Source organism: Mesoplodon densirostris, chromosome 11 (genome assembly GCF_025265405.1).
Source record: "Mesoplodon densirostris isolate mMesDen1 chromosome 11, mMesDen1 primary haplotype, whole genome shotgun sequence".
Taxonomy (NCBI): domain Eukaryota; kingdom Metazoa; phylum Chordata; class Mammalia; order Artiodactyla; family Ziphiidae; genus Mesoplodon; species Mesoplodon densirostris.
Window position 1 is genome coordinate 77,465,330 of NC_082671.1, and position 25,844 is coordinate 77,491,173.

Below are 25,844 nucleotides of genomic sequence, written 5' to 3' on the forward strand. Positions count from 1 at the left end.
CCGCGCACCGCAACGAAGAGTAGCCCCTGCTCGCTGCAACTAGAGAAAGCCCGTGCGCAGCAATGAAGACCCAACACAGCCAAAAATAAATAAATAAATTTATTTTAAAAATTAAAAAAAATAAAATCTATTAATAATTCTGCTGGGAGTGGAACTGGAACAGAAAATCAAAATCCTGGTAGCAGCACCACTAAAAGTAAAGGAAGGTCAATTAAAATGTATTTATTTATTCACTTCAGGGTGAAAATTATTGAGTATCTGTTCAAGGCTAACAACAGTGTGCTGGTCTGAGATTTAAAGGCCCTGCTGACAACCTAGTAGAACGATGGACAGATAAGTAAACATTTCCAACCTGGTATTTTAATTAAGTGCCATGATCATGCCCTTCACTGGCCGTCATGGAAGCAAAGAGTGAAGACCCTGAGTTCAGATGGTGGGTGCAGACCCGGGAAGGCTTATGGGAGAATGGAGTGTCCTAGTTAATGAGAACACCAAGCCCCGAAGCTGGGAGGCAGGAACCCATGGACATGGTTGAGGAACGACAGGGCCCTGATGAGTATTCCAGGATAGCCGACCTCTGCTTTCTCAGAGATACGTTCTAAAGACACCAGGAATAGGGAACCCTTGAAACATTACCATGAGCTCGTGGAGGAAAACTCTCAATAGGGACCCATCAACAAGGTGTTCTAAAAGAGATACAAATGTCACACTGAAATTCTTCAATTCCTTAAAAGCCCTGTCCCCCCTCTTTTTTTTTTTTTTTTTTTTTTTTTTTTTTTTTGCGGTACCCGGGCCTCTCACTGCTGCGGCCTCTCCCGTTGCAGAGCACAGGCTCCGGACGCGCAGGCTCAGCAGCCATGGCTCACGGGCCCAGCTGCTCCACAGCATGTGGGATCTTCCCGGAGCGGGGCACGAACCCGCATCCCCTGCATCGGCAGGCGGACTCCCAACCACTGCGCCACCAGGGAAGCCCCCCCCACCCCCTGCCTCTTTTTTGCATAAGTAGTTCTGTCTGCCTGGGATACTCTCCTTCCTTTCCTATCCTACCTCCTAAAATGGCTTTTACTTTAACTATTGATCCTTTAGATTTCAGCTCACTATCACTTCTTCTGGTAAGTCTTCCCTGACTCCTGCCTGTCCTCCCTCCCCCCAAACTTTGGAAGATGCTGCTGCTTTGTACAACTGCAGCCCCTCAGACTCTCCCTCACAGCTCCAGATATTGTTGTAATTGTTTACTGAGTTGTCTGTCTTCCCTGACAGACAATGCAGTGGTAAACTCAGGAGTCTTATTATCCCCATTTTATAGCTGTGGAATCTGAGGCACACTGTAATGGCTCAGTTACTCACCCATAAAGTAGGAATAACAGCAGTACTTAACGTAGAGAGTTGTCACGAAGACTGGGTGAGTTCACCCCGACAAGGCGATTAGAACAGCGAGACCTCACCAGGTGACCTCATTCCTGTCTCCTGACTTTCTTCTCACAGTCTCATTCAGTCCTCCACCAGGGATCCCGTTGAACCCTAAACCGCTTCTCTGCTCAGAGCCCTTCAGTGCCTCCTGTCTCACCCAGAGTGAAAGCCAAAGACCTCACCATGGCCTGCAAGCCTCGTGACCTGCCTCCAGCCACTGCTCTGCCTGCACCTGTGACCACTCTCCCCTTGATCACATCACTCCAGCCACACAGGGCTCTGCTGTCTCTTGAACACAACAAACACACTTCTGCCTCAGGACCTTTGTGCTTGCTGTACTTCCCAGGTAGCAGAGCTCTTCCCTCACTCCTTTCTGTTCAGACCTGCGAGACCTCCCTGGATCACCCTATAGACAGAAAGTCTCCCTTTCTGTCTACACATCCCCACAACCTGCCCCCAAACTCTCCAACTCCTTACCATGTTTTCTTTGTCTTCATAGTAGTTACCACCATATGGGATATACATCTGTCTATCTATCAATATACATATACAAGCATATGTCTGTTTGTTTGTTGTCTTTCTCCACTTGAACGTGAACTCTGTAAGGCAGGCGTTTGTTCATTTTGGTCACTGCTCTATTCCCAGAGCACAGAACAGAGGCAGCATGGCATTGGGTAAGTAAGTGCTCAGTAAATATTTGTAAATGAATGAATGACTACTATTATGATTATTTGGCAAATAGTAGGTCTACCATGACTACTTGTTGATTGAATGAACAAATGAATGTTCTAGAGATTCCTGGGAGGAGTGTGAATATTGTAGGACGCAGGGGAGGGGGAAGAACTGGGACATATGTCTGCAAACATGGGTTGCATGGGCTGCATGTCCTCTGAATCATGCTTTCCTCTAATCCTCTTTTCTTTATGAGTGTTTTATATGGTTTGTGGGACCACTTTTAAACAGTCCACAGGGTGGTTCTTGAACCTCCGTGATCATCAAGACTACCCGCAGAGATTCTTATTTAGTTGGGAGTTTAAGTAATTTTGAGCAAGGATTTAACCCTTAGTTTCCTCATCTGAAAACCGGCATTATAACACCACCCTCGTAGGGGGTGAGGATTAAATAAAATAACCTCTGTGAAGCGTCTCACAAGTAGTAAATTTAGATTCCCTTTGCTTCTGCTCATCTTCTCTAAACCTTAGAGGTTAAATTCTTACAAACAAGTCATATTCCCTGTTCTCTTAAAATTTAGCTTTATCTTCAGTCCAGATCTCTACTTTGAGTTCCAGATTTATTTTCCAAATATATACGCAGCATCTTCACTTGGATAGCTCATAGAGACTGCAAACCCAGCATATCCAAAGCAACTCAGAATGGTCCCCTTTAGTCTTCCTCCTCCAGGTTCTCCCTCTCAGGGAGTAGGATAAGCTCAAGCCAGAAACCTGGGAGTCATTTTTGGACACTTTTCCCTCCTTCACCTTCCACACACAGTCAAAGATCAAGCCTTTGCAGTTCTAACCCTGATCAATTTCTTTGACCCACTACCTCCTAATCCCCATTGCCCACAAACTGGCCTTCACGCCTCCTCTGCTGTTCCCTTCCTATTCCTGGTCCACACTATGACCAGCAATGTGTTTCATAAATACAACTCTGATCATGTCCAAATGGACCCTCTCCAACGCTTCAGTGGCTTCCTTTTGTCTTAAGGAATAAATCCAAAGTCCTCAGCGTGGCCCTCAAGGCTCCTGCCGGCCTGTCCTGCAGAACGAGCCATCTCACTCTGGCCACAGTGGCCCTATCCCAGGCCTCCACAGGTGAAACCACTTCCTACCAAAGGGCCTTCAAATCCGCAGTTTCTGTAGCTTCAAGGGCACACTCCCCACCCCACCCCCTTCCCTTTGTTGCTGGGCCTCCTCCTCTTTATTCTTCAAGGCTCAGATTAAATGTCACTTCCTCAAAGAGATCTTTCTTATCTGCTAGAACAGACAGGTTCCTTTGTTACACACTTTCATAACTCCCAGCCTTTTCTCTAGCAATCATCCAACAGTGATTACTACATATCCTCCACTCTAAGTCACTTGCTTCACATTTAGGGTTGCCAGCTGTCAGGTAGAAGATGAACTAGTAATGTGATGTTGCCTGCACACATCGGGACCTAACTTTTCAGAAGGGGGTAGCTCTTGGTCAGCTTCCACCCTGAGCTATTTTCAGGGTTGAAACTTAATTTAAATTTGGATTCCAGCTTGAAGCTTAAAATAACTAAAAAAGTATACTCTATGTTGTGGCATACAGAACGAAGCGTGCTGTATAAGCAGAAGGTTGCTACATACGTGACGACTAATGAAATTCAGGGCAATGGAAGCCATCGGCTCTCTGAGAAGAAATGTTGGTAGAATTTTCAAAGCCAGTAGAGGGTGGCCTCTCCTCTGTATGCTTTGCGCAGAAATCTTGAAAGACTGCAGGACCCAGAGGAGGAACACATCTTTTTGGAACTTTTACTTCTGGCAAACTTTCAACAGCAGCTAATTACCTCTGAGTGATATGCAATTCAAAGCATTAAGAACAGAAACCACTTGAAAAGGCAGTCAAAACACTGTTTTTCCATATTCCTTGCAATTATACTTTCTTTCCTAATGGTGTTCTGGGGTGAAGAACACTTGCATGGGCCATTATAAAAAGCATTACTCCAGGGCTTCCCTTCCCTGGTGGCGCAGTGGTTGAGAGTCTGCCTGCCGATGCAGGGGACACGGGTTCATGCCCTGGTCCGGGAAGATCCCACATGCCGCGGAGAGGCTAGGCCCGTGAGCCATGGCTGCTGAGCCTGCGCGTCCGGAGCCTGTGCTCCGCAACGGGAGAGGCCACAGCAGTGAGAGGCCCACATACCGCAAAAAAAAAAAAAAAAAAAAAAAAAAAAAAGCATTACCCCAGATGGCCAAGACTGATACAGAAGCACTCTGAAGGTGAAGGTCAAAACTCTGATGGCAAAGCAGAAGAAACAAACGGGATAAATGTACTCTCTGATATCCTTTAGCACCTGAAAATCTGCTACTAAATCATTGGAGTGACTTAGAGTTGGTGGAAGCTTTGATTTGGGGAAGTGTCATTTGCTGTTTAATTTTTTAACTGACAGTCTTTCTTTTAGAAGAGCCTGAGGACGGAAACCTTTGTTTGGGTCACTGGAATACCTCCGCGGCGTTGCCCATTACCTGCAAAAGATAGTTGTTAAATAAAATACACGAGTTCTCGGCTTTACGTTGCAAACTGTGGCTCACTTTTACATACACTACAAAACAAACACGGGCAAGCTTGAAAAGTGTGGCATTCCAGACACCTCCACAGGGCCCACGCACTTTGCCTGTACACCTCTCTCCCACTGCCGGGAGCTGCCCTAAATCTCATTCTCCTGGGGGCCGCTCCCCTTCTCTCCTACCTCGGATCAAGCCCATTCTGCACCGCTCTTAAGAAAGGCTTACACAGTTTTAACCCTGGCCTGCGAGAAGGAAATACGAAGACAGCCAGAAGGAGGTCCCTGGTCTGAGAACAGAAATCATGAGTCATAGATTTGGGGGCTCGGACCGAGGAGCAGCCAGCGATGTGGATGTGCGTGGGTCGGTGGGGATGGAGGGGGCTGACGAACAAGGAAGGCCACAGCTCTTCTCTGCTGAGTAGCCTCCCTTGAAATAGTCCCCTTTTGCTCTGCCCTATCGGGTTCTCGGCCCGCGTTCGTCAGGTTGCGGCCAAAGGTCCGGGAGAAGGCGGCGCTCGCGCTCCAGGTCGCCAACCCAGCGGCCACATCACCAGGCTCTCGCTTTCCCCGGGGCGGCGGCGCGGCTGCGCCTGCGCTGGGCGGCCGCGCGGGGGCGGGGCGGGCGGCTGGAAGCCCGCGGGCGGAGGGCGCCGGCTCCGGGGCTGTCACCGCGGGGTGCGACGGCGCGAGGAGGCGCGCCAGAGGAAGGAGCCACGGACGCTGGGCAGCCGTCGCCGCCGCCGCGGGGGGACTAGGTGAATGCCCCTTCCGTCCCCTGCCACGGTGCCTCGGTCGCGTCTGAGGAGGCGGGGTCCCCTCTCCTCGCACCGCTTTCCGGGGCAGGTGATAATGGAGGGAAAGTCTCGGCTTTGGCCGCGGCGCGGGGTTCGGGCGCATCCCAGGTACTGGAGGGAGGCTTGAGACCCGGCGGCCGGGGCGTAGGGAGGCCAGGGCAGGGGGAGCGGCCGAGCGGCGGGGCCCGCCCGAGCCGCCGTGTCCCCTCCGGGCCCACAGGCAGCGCCCGAGCCCGGCCCGTCGCGGCAGCCCCACCTCGGGCGGGAGGGCTGGCCGGCCCTGGGCGCCCGCAACGGAGCCGAGCAGCCGTGGTGGGTCGTCCCCGGCCCTGACAGTGGACCGGACAGCGGGTGGTGGCTGAGTGATGAGTGGAAGGTGAGGACGGATGGAGACCCTGCGAGTCAGGCTGGGGCACACCCCATATCCAAGGCTTTAGGGCTCACAATTGCTCCGTGTCACCGTGTTCTTTCATTCCTTTCTTTATATATGTGAAATATATCTCAACTAAAAAAACCCCAAACGTTGATTCATAGAAAGAGAATACATATATGTATGTAATATACATTTGTAGGTATATTACGTGTCTATGTAATTTCTTTCTGTAAATGAAGAATTTTTTTTTAATTGAGATATAGTTCACATACCATAAAATTCATCCTTTTAAAGCGCGGCCTTTAGTATTTTCACCGAGTTTTGCAACTATCACCACCATGCAGAACAGTTCATCACCCCAGAATGAAGCCCTATACCCATTAAAAGTCACTCCTCATTCCCTCCTTATCCCACCCCCTGGCGACCACTAATCTCCTTTCCGTCTCTATGGATTTGCCTATTCTGTAAGTTTCATATAAGTGGAATCATACATTATGTGGCTTTTAGTGTCTGGCTTCCTTCACACAGCATGTTTTCAAGGTTTATCCATGTATAGCATGTATCAGTACTTATTTTTTATGGCTGGATAGTATTCCATTGTATTGGTGTACCACAATACCACATTTTGTTTATCCATTTTCAGTTGATGGACATTAAGGATGTTTCTACTTTTTGGCCATTGTGAGTAATGCTGCTGTGAACATTTGTGTACAAGTTTTTATGTGGGCATATGATTTTCATTCTTTTGGGTCTGTATATTTAACTTTTTCAGGAACTGTCAGACTTTTCCAAAGTAGCTGCACCATTTTACATTCTCATCAAACCGTGTATGAGGGTTCCAGTTTCTTCACATTCTCACCAACACTTGTTATTGACTATTTGCTAGTTTTTATTACAGACTGGTGGGTATGAAGTAATGTTGATTTGCATTTCTTTATGATGAATTATGTTGAGCATCTTTTCATGTGCTTATTGGCCACTTGTGTATCTGCTTTGGAGAAATGTCTATTCAGATCTTTTGCCCATATTTTAATTGGGTTGTCTTTTTACTGTTGAATTATATTTAAAAAATTCTAGGTTTGGGGGACGAACACTGACCGAAAAACCCAACCAACCTGATACCAAGCAACATAATGCTTCTACTTGGGGGAAGTGAATAAGTGCCATTTAAGTCTGTCAGAATATGCTAACTGTCATTTCTTGGGTGCCTTACTGCCCCTTTACCCTTTCTGGTATTTTGAGAAAAGCCACAAAAAGTGTGTTCATGACCAAAGTCAAGAGAGAACACACACAGTTAGCATTTTCATGTATTCTGTGCTTGGTTTGGAAAGTCCCGGTTATCGCTTTAATTACAAATAATTTATTTTGGTGGCTAGCCAAGCAAACTAATAAAAAATAGCGAACACCAATTACTCAATTAAAATTTCGTATACTTCTCAGGCAAAGTAGAAGATCTTATTATCCTAAGTTTGTGTAGTCTTTATTACAGCTATATTCATATTTGGGTGGCAAATAAGTATCTTTTATGGCGCTGAAGTTAAGAGCCACTTGCCGCTGAATGAATGCTACTTTGCCTATTTCGTGCTTAATTTCTGAGCGCACACAAATTCAGCATCAGCCTCAGGTCTTCCGTACAAAAACCACTGAAAAAGACATGATGTGTGCCTCCCAGGAATTCAAGCTCATTTTTCTTTTATGACTGTTCTAAAGTACACTACCAAATTTCGGAAACATTATGGAAAATAAAATTAGAGATTTTCAAGTGGAATTAATGGATAAACAACTGATTCAAAGTGGGTGAAGAGCCGTCCAGTCCTGCTCTTCAACTACTAAACTTTAAACAATGGAAATGTTATTTAACCCCTTTATGCCTCATTGACCTCATTAGTAGAAGGAGGTAATAATTGCAATATAGAACCTGAGTATATGTTTTTGTTTTACCTAATAGAATGAATGGATGACTAAATATCCTGTAGTTACAAATGCTTTCCCAAGTTGGCTTTCTCTGCCCCCTGGGGTTTTTAGTGTCACTTAAGGACTGAAAGTTGGGGAAAATGTGGGAACAACTTTGGGGATGTGATCCCTGGGAAATGCTGATCAGAGCGGACCTGCCTCCTTTATGGGAGCTTTTTAGGCACCCCTCATCTTTTCTCTGAAATTACTGTAGTTAGATTTCTCTAGCTTAAAAATGTCTGTGTGTGTGTGTATGAAATAAAAAATATATGTATCTCTAGTAGGCTGGCTAGACTGTTAGCCAGTTATTTTATCTTAATGTGAATGAATTTAATCAGATTGTTTTCCTCCAGATCAGCTGCACTGAGGAAATGGGAGTTTTGACGTGAGGAGGGATAGGAGACGTTAGTGGTTATGGGATCATAGGACATTTTGGAGGTTTGGAGAAAACTTGCTCTATTTCTAAAAGTGTGGGTGTTGAAAATGGAGATCTATGGGCAGCATAGAAGGTCTGGAAGATGAGAAAAGAGAAGCAAGAATGAGAAACAATTTGGAGGGGAAGGTTGTAGGATACAAAGATAGGTTCAACTCCTTTAGACATTTTTGCCCAAGAAAAATTCAAACGAGGAAAAGTGAAAGAAACCTTCTTCTCCTTCGTTTCATTCCCTTCCCTTTTGCTCCACCTTGTTCCTCTGTGCTACTCAGAAATCAGACTGGGGTGACTGTTATTCCTCTTGGAGCTTTTCAGTGTGCTGATTACATCTCTTCTCTCTCCAGATTCTGCAAATTGAGATCAGATTCAAGAAGCCAGATGAGGATTATAGTACTATTAAAATATCATTTTATTTTCATTTCTGGTAAAGCTGGATTGGAGAATTTTGCTTAGACCCACACTTCCTCTGTTCCTTCTTAATTTATCTACCCACACGATTCTAGAGCACCTAAAAACCTGCAGGTCTCCCCTGCAGGCAGGGAAAGTCCTGTCTTGGGGAGATTTCCTCATAGGAGTTGGAAGGGAAAGGAGAACCTTCTCTTCTTGAAGACAGATAAATCCAAGAGCCAGTGAGAGCTCAGGGCTGGGGCCTGTCTGGAATATTGACCTTTATTCTTATCTCAGCCATTAGATAAGTCACTTTGCTCTAGGAGGAACTGATAGTATAGGGAGAAAGCAAGGTGTCCCTTTAATCCTGTTTTCTCCTACTTAGAGGAATGAAAGTTCTCTTGTCCTTGCAGAGAGGCAAATAAGCAGCCCTCCTCTCATCAGTTAAGTGCTTGTGGGTAATAGCGTTTTGTAGGCTAGCTTAGGAACTTAATCACCATTTATATAATTGGAACTGAGAATATATTTTCCTTTGAACTGGCTAAACCTCTTAACAGTTTTTAAGTGGGTGCTTATTTCATTGTGCGGTTAAATATATAGATTATTCAAGTCCATTTCCTTACTTGCTTTACTCCTCATTGACTGAGTGCCTAGTAAGTAACAGGCACTGGGCTAGGCTCTCAGGATTCAGCAGAGACCAAGAATGTGTCCTGATGCTCATGGAGTTTACAGCCTAGAAAGACAATTAGCACACATACAATTACAGTAAAGCTTAATGAATGTTAGAAAGCACTTCAGGAACGCAGAGGAGGGGGAACTAATCTAAGAGGGTCAGGGAAGTGATGTTTAAGAGCTCAGGTCACAAAGTAGCATAGGAAGTAGCCAGAAAAAGGCAAGAAGGAGGATGAGCAAGAATGTTTCCGGCAAAAAGAATGTGTGGAAAGGCCAAGAAGTGAGAGAGAGAGAGAGAGAGAGTGTGTGTGGTATATACCAAGGTGGTATTTTTCAAGCTGCAGGCACCTAGGCACCTACCAGGAGATTGTAAAATTAATTTAGTGGTTGTGAACTGCATGTTTTAAAAAAGAAATAAAATAGAAAATAAGCATGTCACACATAGATACTTTACTAGATCGTGATGTATAAAGTTTGAAAATCCCTACAATAAAGGAAACAGAGAAAAAGTACAGTATGACCACAGCCAAAGATCTTGGGTAGGTGGGAATGGTGATGCAAGATTTAGTTACCCTTTTTAAACATTTTGGATTTATCTTAGAGGAAATGAGAAGCCATTGAAAAGGTTTAATCAGAGCCTGATTAGATTAATATTTTCTAAGGATCCCTTTGAATACCTCGTTTTCTTCTACTCAAATATAAACTTTGCATTCCTCGGCCCAGTGTTACGGGTATTCCAAAATCTGGTTCCAGTCTCTTTCTTCTAAAGAATATTTCTATTTTTGGTACTGGAACTTCTCATTTCATAAACATTCGTGGTTTGCCAAAGTGCCTTTGCACCAAGAGGGAAAGATCTATGAGAGAAGGCCTTGCTTCTGTCTTGTTCACATTGAACGTCTGGCGTTTAGCATGGTGCCCCATGCCCAGTAGGGACTAGGCAAATCTTTGCTGATAGGGTCTAAATACCCTGACTATTAGAACTGTTACATAGTAGTAGAAGTGACCTTGATGTTTCTAGCAATCCTTGCTTTTGGAAAAAGAAAAAGGTTTTTTGTTGTTGTTGTTTTAATTTTTATTAATTTTTTTTTTTTGGCTGTGTTGGGTCTTCGTTGCTGTGTGTGGGCTTTCTCTAGTTGCGGTGAGTGGGGGCTACTCTTCGTTGCGGTGTGCAGGCTTCTCATTGTGGTGGCTTCTCTTGTTGTGGAGCACGGGCTCTAGGCACGCAGGCTTCAGTAGTCGTGGTACGTGGGCTCAGTAGTTGTGGCTTGTGGGCTCTAGAGCGCAGGCTCAGTAGTTGTGGTACACGGACTTAGTTGCTCCGCGGCATGTGGGATCTTCCAGACCAGGGCTTGAACCCGTGTCCCCCACATTGGCAGGTGGATTCCTAACCACTGTGCCACCAGGGAAGCCAGAAAAAGGTTTTATTAGAAATCCTTTTTGCCCAGTTGGATTCATTAGTGATAGAACTCCATTCACTTATTTAACAAAAAGTTAATTTAACTAAAAGTACTTTTGTTATATTAAAGCAGTAGTAGAGATAAGAAAAAGAACAACAGACTTTCTGACTCTGGGGTTTCTGCTTTCAAGAAGTACAGAACATTGCAGGCTGTTCACGGGAGGGGGCAGTCGGGCAACCATTTATGTTTTGTTTGAACAGATAGGCATTCTCTGAGCACTCACCAAAAGGCAGTTTTATAAAGATGGCTGGGGACAAAGTGAATACATTGATGAAAATGTATCAGTCATCTGCAGCCAATCCAGCCGACTGTGCTCTTTTCCCCACGGGGGCCTGGTGCGCAATGGCTGCAAACAGCAGCCTCCTTGGTAGTGTATGCAGCCTCTTGCCTGTATAGGTTGCCCTAAGGGACCTTGGAGACAGCCCTTTCCAGTGGACATTAATGACTGGCATGCTGTCCCCAGTCTAGGCTCCAGACAGGTATGCGTGGTGCCTTTGGAAAGCTCCAGGACACAGTGGTCAGGGTCCACATTGGCCACGTCATGATGTCCATCTGCACCAAGCTACAGAACAAGGAACATGTGATTGAGGCCCACAGCAGGGCCAAGTTCAAGTTCCCTGGCCGCCAGAAGACCCACATCTGCAAGAAGTGGGGATTTACTAAGTTTAATGCGGACAAATTTGAAAACATGGTGGCAGAAAAGCGGCTTATCCCGGATGGCTGTGGGGTCGAATACATCCCTCGTCGTGGCCCCCTGGACGGATGGCGGGCCCTGCGCTCGCGAGAGCCTTGGCACTGTCCCCTCCTTACTCACGCCCACCAATAAATCCTACTTCCTTGTCCAAGAAAAAGAAAATGTATCAATCATATGAGCTTAATGGAGAGGCAACAGAAAATAGATTTTGATCTTAGAAGTAAAAATAGAACATCCATATACCCAACAGAACTTACAATTAAGAATTTAATGATGTCAGTTTGTTGCCAGAGAATGATTATACTGTCACAGTACTGTGACTTCACAGAATTGGATCGTGAAACCCAACTGTGAAGGAAAATTGTTTCAGTGTATGGTTTTGATAAGTGGCAAGAGAAGTTATGAAAAATTCATGAAAGAGAGACTTCAAGTTCTGTTTCAGATTTCCCTTTAATACATTTTTTGAGATATGGAAACTTTGCTAATTAGTTTTGTAAATTAGATTTTATATATCTTAAACATTCGTGCTAGGATCAAATCTTGCTACTATAGGATGGCTTTTTAAATTTATTTATTTATTTATTTATTTATTTATTTATGGCTGTGTTGGTTCTTGGTTGCTGCACACGGACTTTCTCTAGTTGCGGTGAGCGGGGCTACTCTTCGTTGCGGTGCTCAGGCTTCTCATTGCGGTGGCTTCTCTTGTTGCGGAGCACGGGCTCTAGGCACGTGGGCTTCAGTAGTTGTGGCTCACGGGCTCTAGAGCGTAGGCTCAGTAGTTGTGGCGGCCAGACTTAGTTGCTCCGCGGCATGTGGGATCTTCCCCGACCAGGGCCTGAACCTGTGTCCCCTGCATCGGCAGGTGGATTCTTAATGACTGCACCACCAGGGAAGTCCCTATAGGATGACTTTTAAAAAATACTAATTGAATTTTATATTTTTATGTTCTAGAGAGTCCTATTTTAAGCCGTGTATTATAGAACTTAAATGGAAACCATTAACTTGTATAAATTTATCCTAAGAAAATCATTCTAAATATGAGAAAGTCTTATGCACAAAGATGTTCATTTTCATTGCAATATAATTTAGTCAAGAAAATATCCTGCTATAAGGAAATGATTCATTAAAATGTGGCAATTCTCTTGAAGAAATTTAACCATTAAAAATGCTTTTTTAGATCAATGGTATCTTATTTCTTTTTAAATTAAAAAGTAAAAAGTGCTCAATATAAGCAAAAGTTCAAATAATATTAAAAAATGCAGGATTTAAAAAGTGAAAATAGTATTTCAAGTCCTTCCTTACCCTGCTCCCTCAATCTAGGCCAACCCAGTTCTCCAGAAGTCAAAGTGCTCTGAGCACTTTGGTATCTGTCCTTCCAGACCTTTTTCTAACCCAGTGGTTTTCAAACTGTGCTCCAAGGAGGGGCTTTGGGGGCTTCTCAATTAGGTAAGATGGGGACTGAGTGGGGCTTCAACCGGTACTGCTTTGCTTTTACCTGTTTTCTATATTGGGGTTTCGAGTAGGGTTTAATTTAAACAAAGCATTCCCCTGCATTAAAAATAAATGTTCAAAAACAGTTGGCCTAATTCAGAAAATGAAGTCCTAACCCCGCAGTCAGGAATTCCAGATCTTCCAGTTTACTGTTTTTTTGCTGCTTGGTGATACGGATCTTCTACTCAGACCTGCCTATCCATTTCCCCAGCAGTCGTTTGCCTGGTTGCCAGCCACCTCATAAGGACGTACTTCCCCTTCTTTTACTCCATCTCTCTAAATGTTGTTATTTAAGGTTCAACTCGTCAATGTTTCGTTCACTCCTTCTTTCAACATTTTTAGTGGACACCACCTACATTTTGACTAATACTGAGTGGGGGATATGCAGAATTTTGTATCAAAAGCTCACAGACTAGTAAAGAGCAACCTTCATGTAAATAAGTGCCATTATGTATTATAAAACAAGAGCGTTAGAGGGGCAGATACTAAAGATATAAGTGATCTCTTCCTTCTACACTACCTTATATGGCACTTATAAAAAGGGCAATTTATGGTATGGTTACATTTCTGGGTCTTCAGTAAATAATTGCTCATTTATTTATTAACAGAAGATAATGCAGAAGAGAATTCACCTGTGAATTAGGGGGTGAGACTTGGGAGGGAGCTGTTTCCATTCTTGAGCAATCAACTGTGTTCAAAAATAACTTGAATCCAACCTGCTAGATTCTGGTGTAGGGCATGGAGTTGGGAGAGAGCACTGAAGGACTTGTTCTGTAATCCTCGTCTCTGTGGCCCCTCACAGTGGTGTACAGGGAATGCCTGTCATTTCTGCTTTATCATTAACTGGTAAGAAAGTTGTGAATTTGAGTCCTGTGTCTTTATTTTACTGACTTTATAACTTGAGCATATTACTTAACCTCTCTGAGACTCAGTTTCCTGAACTGTAGTGTATGAACATGTCTACCTCCTAGGTTTTCAGAAAAGATTATACAAGTACATACAAACAAAGTCTATTCTTTTTTTTTTTTTTGCGGTATGTGGGCCTCTCATTGTTGTGGCCTCTCCCGTTGCGAAGCACAGGCTCCGGACGCGCAGGCTCAGCAGCCATGGCTCACGGGCCCAGCCGCTCCGCGGCATGTGGGATCCTCCCAGACCGGGGCACAAACCCGTGTCCCCCGCATCGGCAGGCGGACTCCCAACCACTGCGCCACCAGGGAAGCCCCAAAGAAAGTCTATTCTTTTTGCTTTCAGTGGTTTTGATGTTCTGTAGAATGGGTGATTGTTCTCCTTTCTTTGGGGTTTAAGTTTTTAAATATTTGGGAGGACTTAAGGATTAGACTCTAGTTCTTTTTTTTTTTTTTTTTTTTTTTTGTTTTGGTCACACCACATGGCTTGCAGGATCTTAGTTCCCCGACCAAGTATCAAACCCATGCCCCCTGCATTGGAAGCATGGAGCCCTAACCAGTGGACCTCCAGGGAATTCCCTAGACTTCAGTTCTTTGAAGAAGTGGGTTTTTTTAATTCTGAGAGTGGCTTTTTGATAAGCTTTTCATATTCCTGGTAAGGTATGAATAAACAATATAGGAAAGTAATAAGGCCAAAGAACATTTAGTGGGGAAATAAATCTTTTTCATTATTAACCAGTGTATTCTCCTGGGATTTAAAGCAGCCTGTTATATCTATGATCAAGAAAGCAAAATTAATAGGTAGGCTCAGAGTCCAAAGCCTGGCCTATTTTCTTCATTTTATCTGCCACTTTCCTCTATCTTTTACATAACAAACAGTAAAGAATTTTTATGGTAATGTTCTAGTACTCTTTGGAAAAAAAAAAGTCAGAGAACTCTTGTCTGTCATTTCTGGATTATAGGTTTCAGAATAACCCCAGGCAAACTCATGATGGATTCTATGTAATATTTCTCGTTCTGGTTGAGCAGACTTAGTTCTCTAGTCTAGAAGAAACCTTACAGTAATGGTTTAAGGTAGTCTGTTTTATTTGTAAATTGTAAAAATGTTATTTAGATATCTTTTTAAAAGTAAAAAAGTACATTATATATGATATTTAAATTTAACAACAGTATTAGAGCTACTTCCTATTCCAGCTTTCATCTTCTTTTTTCCTTTTAAAACATTGTGGTTTCCTGAAGACCTGTGTTGTTCAGTATATATAGGTACCAGTTGTTCTGTGTATATACTGGTCATTATAGATATACAGTATTTTATAGCATGCTGACAGTTTAATGAAAAATAGGATGAGTGCAGTGTATACAATGTAAATATTAAACTTCAGTTTATTTTTTAAAGAAGGTAGGAACAAAACAGTTGATCTGAAAATTATAAGGTAGGGGTTTAATACAGCAATGTATAATATTTTTGTGATTCTGTGGTCTAGTCTGTTCCTTAGTAAAGGGAGAAAGAGGTGGAAAGTAGATTTTGAGCCTTTTACAAAAATGTATAATAATGAATAATGATGATGGTAACTAGCTAATATTTACTGAAGGCTCGATACACTGTTCGAAGCACCTTACATGTATTAAGTCATTTAATTCTCACAGTAACCCAATGGAGGAGATATTTTTTCACGAGGAAACTAAAGTATAGAGGCATACATCCCATAGCTAGTGAAAGTCAGAATTTAAGCCAAAGCAGTTTGACTTTAGAACCTAGCCTCTAAACTACTGTCAATATCATTAGTGTGTTGACATTTAATTCTTTGGAAGAATTTAATTTTCACATTTAATTCTTCTTCACATTTAATTTTTTGGAAGCAAATCGTCGCTTTTAATTGAAGTGTGGAGATTTGCTGAATAAGTCACTTGAAATTCCCCCGTAAAACCACTCAATGCAAATCATGTTATCGATTTATTCATATAATGAAAACATTGCATATATCTCGGGAAGCTTTGTACAGTTTCAAACATAGCATAAAGCATTTACCAGTGATTCCACATGAATAATACAACTTTGAACAAGCAGTTAATATTCTCCGTTTCAAAATGTGTTTGACTGAAATCTGTGTGCTCAAGTCTGGGATTTTGATTGTGCGTAGATTTTATCATCTGAGTTTAAACTCATATAATTCCTTGGAACAAAACCTATTCTTTTCTCAATCCCTGCGGGCAGCGCTTAATAGACAATGTAAGCATGTGTTTGAGCATTAGCAAGGGGGCACCAAAAGAGAGAAAAAAATTTAAATAATTCAATATTTTGTAATTTTTTTCAGTTTTTTTAATATATATATTTCAGATTATTTTCCATTATGGGTTATTACAAGATATTGAATATAGTTCCCTGTGCTAAACAGTAAATCCTGTTGCTTATCTCTTTTATGTATAGTGGTTTGTATCTGTTAATCCCATACTTCCAATTTATCCCTTCCCCTCCCTCCCTTTGCCCTTTGGTAACCATAAGTTTGTTTTCTATGTTTGTGAGTCTGTTTCTATTTTGTATATAGATTCATTTGTATTATTTTTTAAGATTCCACATATAAGTGATATAATATTTGTCTTTCTCTGTCTGACTTACTTCACTCAGTATGATAATCTCTAGGTCCGTCCATGTTGCTGCAAATGACAATATTTCATTTGTTTTTATGGCTGAGTAATATTCCATTGTGTGTATATACCACTTTTTTATCCATTCATCTGTCAGTGGACATTTAGATTGTTTCCATGTCTTGGCTCTTATAAATAGTGCTGCTGTGAACACTGAGGTGAACTAGAGTTTTCATATTTTCTGGATATATGCTCAGGAGTGGTATTGCTGGGTCATATGGTGGTTCTGTTTTTAGTGTTTTTTTTTGTTTTTTTTTAAAAGAAGACGTTGGGGGTAGGAGTTTATTAATTAATTTATTCATTTTTGCTGTGCTGGGTCTTCGTTTCTGTGCGAGGGCTTTCTCTAGTTGTGGCAAGCGGGGGCCACTCTTCATCGCGGTGCGCGGGCCTCTCACTGTCGCGGCCTCTCTTGTTGCAGAGCACAGGCTCCAGACGCGCAGGCTCAGTAGTTGTGGCTCACGGGCCCAGCCGCTCCGCGGCATGTTGGATCCTCCCAGACCAGGGCTCGAATCCGTGTCCCCTGCATTGGCAGGCAGACTCTCAACCACTGCGCCACCAGGGAAGCCCGTGTTTTTAGTTTTTTAAAGGAACCTCCATAGTGTTTTCCATAGTGGCTGCACCAATTTACATTCCCACAAAAAAACACTGTAGGAGGGCTCCCTTTTCTCCACACCCTCTCCAGCCTTTATTATTTGTAGACTTTTTGGTGATGGCCGTTCTGACCAGTGTGAAATGATACCTCATTGTGGTTTTGATTTGCATTTCTCTAATATGTTGTTGAGCATCTTTTCATGTGCCTGTTGGCCATCTGTTAATGTTTTGTGACTTTTAAAGGAACAATGAAATAGTCTTTCTAGGAAAAGTTGTACCTTGTTGTGACTCTTATTTTGTTTGGAGTTATCATTTTGAATTATATGTCATGGCTCATGGGGGAGACACACTGTAGACTTGATGGCAGCCTGGCCCTGCCTTGGAACTTGGTGGCACAGATGCAGTTATTTATTCATGATCATCTAACAATATAAAATATAAATGAAATAATTGCTGTGAATACAGCAGAATGTTAGTTTTCTGGAAGTGTTTAGGATGTATTAATTACATGAATTTTGCCTTTTAGTTGTGTTCCTACTAGGAAACTGTGGATGGGGAGAAGTAAGAAAGAAGAAATTTTAGAGCCCCTGGGAGTTTTAGAAAGAGGAAATTTTAAGTAGCCATTAAAAATAACTTTGTAGGATACTGATAAGACACTCTTTTTTGATATTTTATGAAATGCAAAAAGCAGGATGCCAAACTGTATGTAATATGAACCAATTTTTGTTTTAAACATAGATATAGAAAAAATATATCAACAATAGAGTTATCATATGCACTAATATATCATCAGTGATTATCTCTGGATGGTGGGTTTCCAGAATAAACAACTTTGTTTGTCCTTGGCCTTTATTTATTTGTTTATTTTGCATTGAACACTTATCGCTTCTGTGAAAAATAGAAAAACAATAAAAGAGAACTCTATGCCAGTGGATGTTAGAAGCACCATTTCCAAATGAGCTGGGAAAGAAAGGTAGTCAGGATATTTTTATGAGCAAAGGCCAGTATGTGGCAACTAAGTTGTTTTGGGGTGGTTTTGAGGGTAGTTTTAGTTTGAACTTCAAGTTGGACTTAGAGCCCTTGGGCTCCTTTTTTTTTTTTTTTTTTTAAACTGGTATTTGAATTAAAAAGTACGCAGCTCTGACCAAAGGGTAGAGGAGAGACTTGATTGCAGACAGTAAAGATACTGAAAGAGTTAGATCATTGTTTCAGTTTGATGCCAAAATAGTTGAGTAACGTAACACTGTGTACCTGTGGTTCACCTAATCTAATAGAGCCTCTTGCTGTGAGTTTGTGCACTTGGCCTGCCTTCACAGCTCTGTGTACCAGGGAGCAGTATTGAGGGAAAGTACAGTTTGGGAACGGGGAAGATCGGTGTCATCTCCCTGGTGGTACCATTGTGAAGGTGTCCCAGCGAGGGAAGGTGATGGTAGGCCACCACCTGAGGAAGACCTCACTCGGTTTGGGAGCTGTCCTGTTCCGTCACCTAGTAGAAGGTAGTGTAATTCTATGTGGCCTGCTCAGCAGCGTGTAGCGTGCTGCTTCACCTCAGGGATAGGGGAGGGAGAAGGGCCCCTGGAGGGGGAGAATGGCTCTGAGTAAATATTTGGAATGGTATCACCATGAAAATTATGGGGCACTCTTGGTCTTCAAATGTAGAAGAAAAATGTTAACCTTACACGTGGCAAATCATTTTTCCCTTTTCCTTTTCTTAGAAAGAAGATTTTTACTTTGACACATGGTTATCCATTCTGCACTTTACAATTCTTTAAGATTTTATATTCAGTTTTCACTTTAATTGTACGAAGAATGAAGTGTATATTTTAAGTTGGCCCTAGAAGTGTGTTTGCGTTTTAAAAATGGAATTCTCTTTAAGAGTATAAAGATGTATTAATTCTAAAAGTACGAAAGTATACTTTTTGGTGAGTTCTGGGTAATAATTTGTCTTCATTTGAAATGCTGAACTCCAGTTACCTAGTCTCTAAATTTAGTTATTTCAGATTTATAAGTGCCAGGGAAAACCAGTAAGGAAATGTATTATTTATGTTTTATCCTCATGTACACTACCTTTTACACAAAGGTGTTGAGTCACTTTATAAAAAATAACATTTACAAGAAATATTGGGTTTTAAAAAAGTTATGAAACCAGTACCAGAGAAAATAAAACTAGGAGTGTAACATTAAGATGAATAAATTGATCGTAGATGTGAATTTCAGATGTAGCTGTAAGTTTCCTTGTTGCTGAAGTAAAATAAAAGGGTGGCTCAAACTTCATTAAAGAAAAAGAAAAAGACCAGTTTTCAGTAGCAGGGCTTTCTGTAGCTATAATTTCTTTCTTTTTTTTTTTTTTTCTTTTTTGCGGTATGCGGGCCTCTCACTGTTGTGGCCTCTCCCGTTGCGGAGCACAGGCTCCGGATGCGCAGGCCCAGCGGCCATGGCTCACGGGCCCAGCCGCTCCGCGGCATATGGGATCCTCCCAGACCGGGGCACGAACCCGTATCCGCTGCATCGGCAGGCGGACTCTCAACCACTGCGCCACCAGGGAGGCCCCCTGTAGCTATAATTTCTAAGTAAAGTTTCATGTGACTTTATCTAGGGTGATTGATAAGGTGGTGATGTTCTCAGCAGTAGTTTGCAGGAAATTAAGGAATGTCAGTTGCAAGTTAATTGCAAGGGAGTGGTTAAGTAGTTTTTTTGAATAAGGTACATGTAAGAAATGTTTTAAAATGGGAGAAATATACTTTTTTGTTGTTTAAAAGCAGTTTCTCGGCTTCAAAACAGAGTTCTCTGATTTAGCTCCTTTGCTGCCAACTATTCACCGAGTTGCTTCAAACAGTAGTACTAAGTGATATTTCTGGTCATTGTTTACTACCTGTATTATACAACTGTATTGCTATTAATCTAATCAGAATCTAGTTAAAATGATTGGGTTTTTTTTTCACTTTTCAGTTGATTTGATAGGGGATAAATATAATCAAAGTTCATTCTACCAACTATCAGTCAGTGCACTTGGTAGAATGAACTGTACTTTGTTTATGCAGTACACTTAGTTCTTTGGACACACACTGTATTTATTCTGTCAACATTTTCTCAATAAGCAGAAATGGTTCAACTGCGGATTTTGTTTTAGTTGATTCATTGGCTTGTCTTCGGTGTATCCTTCTTCCAAATAAAGCATTCTTTTTAAAAAATTATTTTTTTAAGTGGGGTTGAGGGTTGTGATTCTGAAAATTAATCAGTTGTCTGGTTCTGGTTTTCTTTGAAACATTATTTGAGATGTATTGAGGATTTATTATACCAAAGATTTATTATACACACTGATTCTTTCTCTGGGCTCAAACAAATTCTTTACAAATGTTTGGCTGTCTTTTAGGCCTATAGAAACTTTAGGATTGATAAATTTTATGATGTTACTCTTTTCTATCAGTGGGCAGTCTTAGAAATGAGTGATTGTTTTATGGAGTCCTTTAGCTTTGGGATATCAGGAGCTGAATCATGCCCATGATTTCTCAAGCTTCTGTGTTTGTTAGAGAATATCAGGACTACCAAATCAAAAAAGCTTGACATCACTACCTGTTACCTAAATGAAACCTGTGTGAGTGCTTGAATTCAGTTTAATTAGACAGTTTCCAGTTTAAGCCAAAAAGTCAGCATTTTTTTTTTCTAGGAGCTAACTCTATGCATTTCAACCAAAGCAAAAAAAGGAGGGGGGAGGTACGTTGATTCCACTTTGGAGGTGAGCCTTTTAATCGGGGAGGACAGTATTTGTGAGGTGGCAGGGTTTTTTTTTTTTTTTTTTTTTTTGCGGTACGCGGGCCTCTTGCTGTTGTGGCCTCTCCCGTTGCGGAGCACAGGCTCCAGACGCGCAGGCTCAGCGGCCATGGTTCACGGGCCCAGCTGCTCCACGGCATGTGGGATCCTCCCGGACCGGGACACGAACCCGCGTCCCCTGCATCGGCAGGCGGACTCTCAACCACTGCGCCACCAGGGAAGCCCTGAGGTAGCAGTTTTTCTATTTCGGTTTCCAGGTACTTTTTTCGGCTGCCTCACGTTATGTGGGATCTTAGTTCCCAGTTACCCGACCAGGAACTGAACCTGTGCCCCCTGCATTGGAAGTGCGGAGCCGTAACCACTGGGCTGCCTGGGAATTCCCTTCCAAGTACTTTTAAATGACCTGAACGATGATCAAAATTGTGGTATGTGTATTGCTATAACTCAGCTGTTGTTTGGACCAGTTTGACTTAACAGCATATGGAGTTTGCAGAATAGTTACTGACTGGACTCATCTTCATTCTTTAGAATTGTTGCCTTGGGATAGTTCCTTTTCCTTCGTTAACTACAGGAAATGAGCAAAAGAGGTCCATACATTTTTTTTTCTAGTTATGCATTCTTAACTGGATATCGAATTATACCTCTGGCAAGCAGCAGTAGTACATTTAGAATTCTGGAGATTTCTTTTACAGTGCCATATTGATTTTTAACTTTTGAGGGTCAGGTGATGTATCAGATATCATCGGAGACACGAGATGTCATCTTTGCTGTGTAAGAACTGGCAGTGAGAGACCAAATGGACACCTTTCATTTAAAAAAAATTTTTTTTAAACTGTACCTGAGGAAGGTTGCTAACTGTTTTGGGCATTTAATTTTGACTGTTTTTTTCCTCTCTGTACCCTTAACCCTGCATTAATTTGGGTAGATTTCTTTGAGGTGGTAAGTTTTATTGTGACCTTTTGAACGAGGTGAAAGTTTCTGGACATTAGGAAGAATTTGGCAGAAAGTGTAGAGGTGGGAAAGCTGAATAAAGGAAATTTGATTGAATAGAGGAAGCTTAGAGAAGAGTAAGAGGTAGTAATTTAGCTGACTTAGGAAATCTAGTAGAAGGCAATGCGTCAGTATGAAACAATTAGGAAAAATAAACAATGTAGGCATCCCCGTGGAGAATAGTGAAATCAAAGGGTTAAAAATGAGAAATGGTTTTAGTCATAGCTGTAGGACTATCTCAAATGGGGAAGAGAGTTCTTCAGTGTGATTTAGTAGTCAAGGTCTGTGATCCCCATGAATGGGACTAGGGTGACTTCATGGTTCTGATGCATTCTCAAGGGAGAAGCGTTTGTCAGTGAGGTCATGGCAGGACAGCAGAACGTGGCGTCAAAGTGAACATGAGAAAACCAAAGGGGTGATTAGTTAAGAGCTGTTGGGGATATGTGCTGAGAAGAGTGATTTGTTGGTCAATTCTTCAGGAAAAGGGAGTTTGGGATGAGGAATGGGGAAGCTGAGGAGTTCAGATGTGAGACTGCAATCTAAAAGGCCACTGAGACTTTTAAAAATAGTTTTTGCTTAAATGGAAAGAGCTAATCATTGAAATCAGTGAGGATTTATGTTTACACAAGTTTCATTCTTTTTTTTTTTTTTTTTTTTTTTTTGCGGTACACGGGCCTCCCACTGTTGTGGCCTCTCCCGTTGCGGAGCACAGGCTCTGACGCGCAGGCCCAGAGGCCGTGGCTCACGGGCCCAGCCGCTCTGCGGCATGTGAGATATACCCGGACCAGGGCACGAACCCATGTCCCCTGCATTGGCAGGCGGACTGTCAACCACTGCGCCACCAGGGAAGCCCAAGTTTCATTCTTTAAATGAACGTAGTGGAAGAAAACTGAGCAGCCTTAAAGGCAGCCTGCGGTTTGAGTGCTGTAAAAAGCAAATTAAATAGACATAATCCTTCTGTGTGAACCTGCTATTCAGTTAAATAATTAAGTACTTACTGGATATTATTAAAAACAATGTACCAAAATTTTTTATAAAACAAGAAAATAATTTGTGCAATATAGGCTAAGGTCTAGCTAGTTTTGGCTGGCATGACCACTCTGAAATCTGATTTAACTGACTGCATAACACATCCTGTTTGGTGACTATCTACATCTTCATAACAAACAGAAACAGAAGACATATATTCTGGGGAAATGAAAGAAGCAGAATGGGGACTTCCCTGGTGGCGCAGTGGTTAAGAATCCACCTGCCAATGCAGGGGACACGGGTTGAGCCCTGGGCCGGGAGATCCCACATGCTGCGGAGCAACTAAGCCCGTGCGCCACAACTACTGAGCCTGCGCTCTAGAGCCCGTGAGCCACAACTACTGAGCCCATGTGCCACAAGTACTGAAGCCCGCGCGCCTAGAGCCCATACTCCACAAGAGAAGTCACCGCAATGAGAAGCCGACGCACCGCAATGAAGAGTAGCCCCCACTCACCGCAACTAGAGAAAGCCTACGCGCAGCAAAGAAGACCCAATGCAGCCAAAAATAAATAAATAAATTTAAAAAAAAGCAGAATGCACACTTGCAGAGTGGTGAAACTAAGAATACACAGTAACCATAAGCTGCCTTGACTTCTAGGTTATTTTGTGTGTGTGTGTATGTGTGTGATAGTGCTGTAGTTTTATGTGTGCTTATGCAAATGTAAAATACCCCCCCAACAAGTTTTGAGATTTTCGACTAAATGCGATAATCTTTTTGTTGTTGTTATGGGAAGATAACAAAGTGTTAAACTTCCATTTATTGCCTCTCTTAGTAATGAGGCGTGACTTAGGCCTGCTAACTCACAGCTCTGATGAATTTTTCAAGTGTATTATTTAACCTTTGCAATGGAACAGAGTGCCTCTTCCAGCACGATAGGCAGATTTTCTCCGAGATACTGATTTAGTAAATCAACACACATACAATACAATTCTTTTTCTTCTAAAAACAAGTAATTTTAGCATTAATGTTTTTTTGTTTTTGTAACTACAGTTGAATTCATCAGGATTGTTTTGTATTAGTTTGTTTTCCTTTAAGTCAGTGGTTCCCTGACACAGGTCTATAGATTAATGCTAGCCCATGACAAAGCTTTCACAGGGAGCATGAAGTGAGTTCTTGATAAATCTAAATGTGCTCAGTGGAAAGGCTTTTAGTCCAAGATTTTGTCCTTTCTGCATTTTTATTTTTAAAGGAAGATCATTTTTAAATTGGTAAAATTTGGGGGGAAATTTGGTTAATGAGATCTGAATGTTTGGAAAACACTGTTTTCAAACTCTTTAACCATAGACGGAATCCTTATGTGCTCATATATCAGAGAGACTCTCTTAAACTAAACTAGTTGGGAATCTGTGGGTCAGATTCTTCTTTAAAATATTTACTTTTTTGGTTAGCTTTTGTTAGATCATGCTGTGGAGGTAAACAATTCCGAACTCTCAGTGGCTTTCATCAGCAAAGCTTTCTTTCTCGTGTTGCATGTTGCTTGTAGGTCGCTGCAGCTCTGTGTGTTATCTTTGTCCCCGGACCCAGTCTGAAGAAGCAGCACTTCCTTAGGACATGTCATTCCCATGTCAGATGGAAAAGAAGCCATAGGTGAACTATTTCTGTTTGTAGATGTTGCTGCCATCATGAGTCAGATGCCCAAACCTGATGTCAGTGGACGTGAGGCAGTATAATCCTCCCATAGTCCCTGCAGGTAACATGGCAACAGGTGGAGAAAACAATCCTCCTATAGGAGGGGAGCAATAAATGGGAGTAAGAAAATCTGTCACAATATCACTCATGTGACTGAAGCGCTCATGTGGTGTAATGAAAATGTTTAAAAAACAATAATAAACACGTATCTACTACCAAGCTTAAAAAATATAACCACTACTTCTGGAGTTCCCTGTGTGCTTTTGTACTACTTCCCCAAATGTAACCATTCTCTTGAAATTGGTGCTTGCTTATCATCCCCTTCTTCATATATTCCATTGTGTGACTCTCCCGCCATTTATCTTTTTTCTTGAGTTAATTCCAGTTTTGTTGCTAGTGTGAAAATATTGCTAAGGATATTCTTTTATGTGTCTCCTGGTGTACAAAGCAAGAGTTGCTTCAGGGTATGTACTTAGGTGTGGAATTGCTGGAATGTGGGGCATATGCCTCTTCAGTTTTAGTAGATAATACCAAATTGTTTTCCAACGTGGTTGTACAGTGTACACTTGCACTAGTGGTGTTGTATGTGTTACCAGTTCTCATGTCTTTGTTCACATTTGAAAGTCTGACAACATGTAATTTTTAGTCTAATGGGTGTAAATCAGATTCTTTTTTGACTGTTCAGGCAAGTGCTTCTCAAACTTCCATGTGTACATAAATCACTTGGAGATGCTATTAAAAGCACAGGTTGTGATTCAGTAGGTTGGGTTATGCTTGGGAGCTGAGATCCTGCATTTCTCATAACCACCCAGGTGATACCAGTGCTGCTGCACCGTGGACCATACTTTGAGTAACAAGGGTTTAAGACACTCAAGTAGACTTGCCCCTGTGTTGGCTCCACATAACACCTAAAGAATCTTTGGAACAAAATTGCTACATAACAGCATCTGATATAGCCGCTCAATCTAGGGTTTTTGAATCATGCCTGATATTTTTATTGACCTTACATGAGCACTATAGATAATACTTTTTTTTCATGTAGCAATTTGGAAAAAAAAAACCCAAGCCACAATGTTAATCACTGTACTTGTTTTACCTGCTGCAGATGCTTTTTTTTTTTTTTTTCTGGAAACTTCTGTTTTGTGCAAACATTGGCCATTAGCAAATAAAGTAGTGGATTCCTTTTTCCTAGAGATTGCTTGCTTTATAACTTACAAAGAGAATTGAGAATTTACACCTAACTAACCTAAACTTTTTTTTTTTTTTTTTTGCGGTACCCGGGCCTCTCACTGTTGTGGCCTCTCCTGTTGCGGAGCACAGACTCCGGACGCGCAGGCTCAGCGGCCATGGCTCACGGGCCCAGCCGCTCCG

General features: G+C 42.0%; 1 protein-coding gene and 1 non-coding gene across 6 annotated transcripts in view; both read left to right on the forward strand.

The window, feature by feature from the left end:
- The window catches only part of SLC41A2 (solute carrier family 41 member 2), a 167,098-nt gene that overhangs the window by 13,520 nt on the left and 127,734 nt on the right, over positions 1–25,844 (forward strand). Inside the window, exon 1 of one of the 5 annotated variants that reach the window (XM_060113012.1) lies at positions 5,276–5,412. The exons of 1 other annotated variant lie outside the window; for it this stretch is intronic. The gene's annotated coding sequence lies outside the window, so the exon portion shown is untranslated. Of the gene's footprint in view, positions 1–5,275; positions 5,560–5,749; positions 5,828–25,844 lie in introns of those variants that run through there. 3 more of the 5 variants (XM_060113013.1, XM_060113014.1, XM_060113015.1) reach the window with 3 other exon arrangements.
- Positions 11,016–11,150, forward strand: LOC132499625 (small nucleolar RNA SNORA70). Its single transcript, XR_009533865.1, has one exon. It is a non-coding gene; the product is annotated as a small nucleolar RNA SNORA70 (small nucleolar RNA).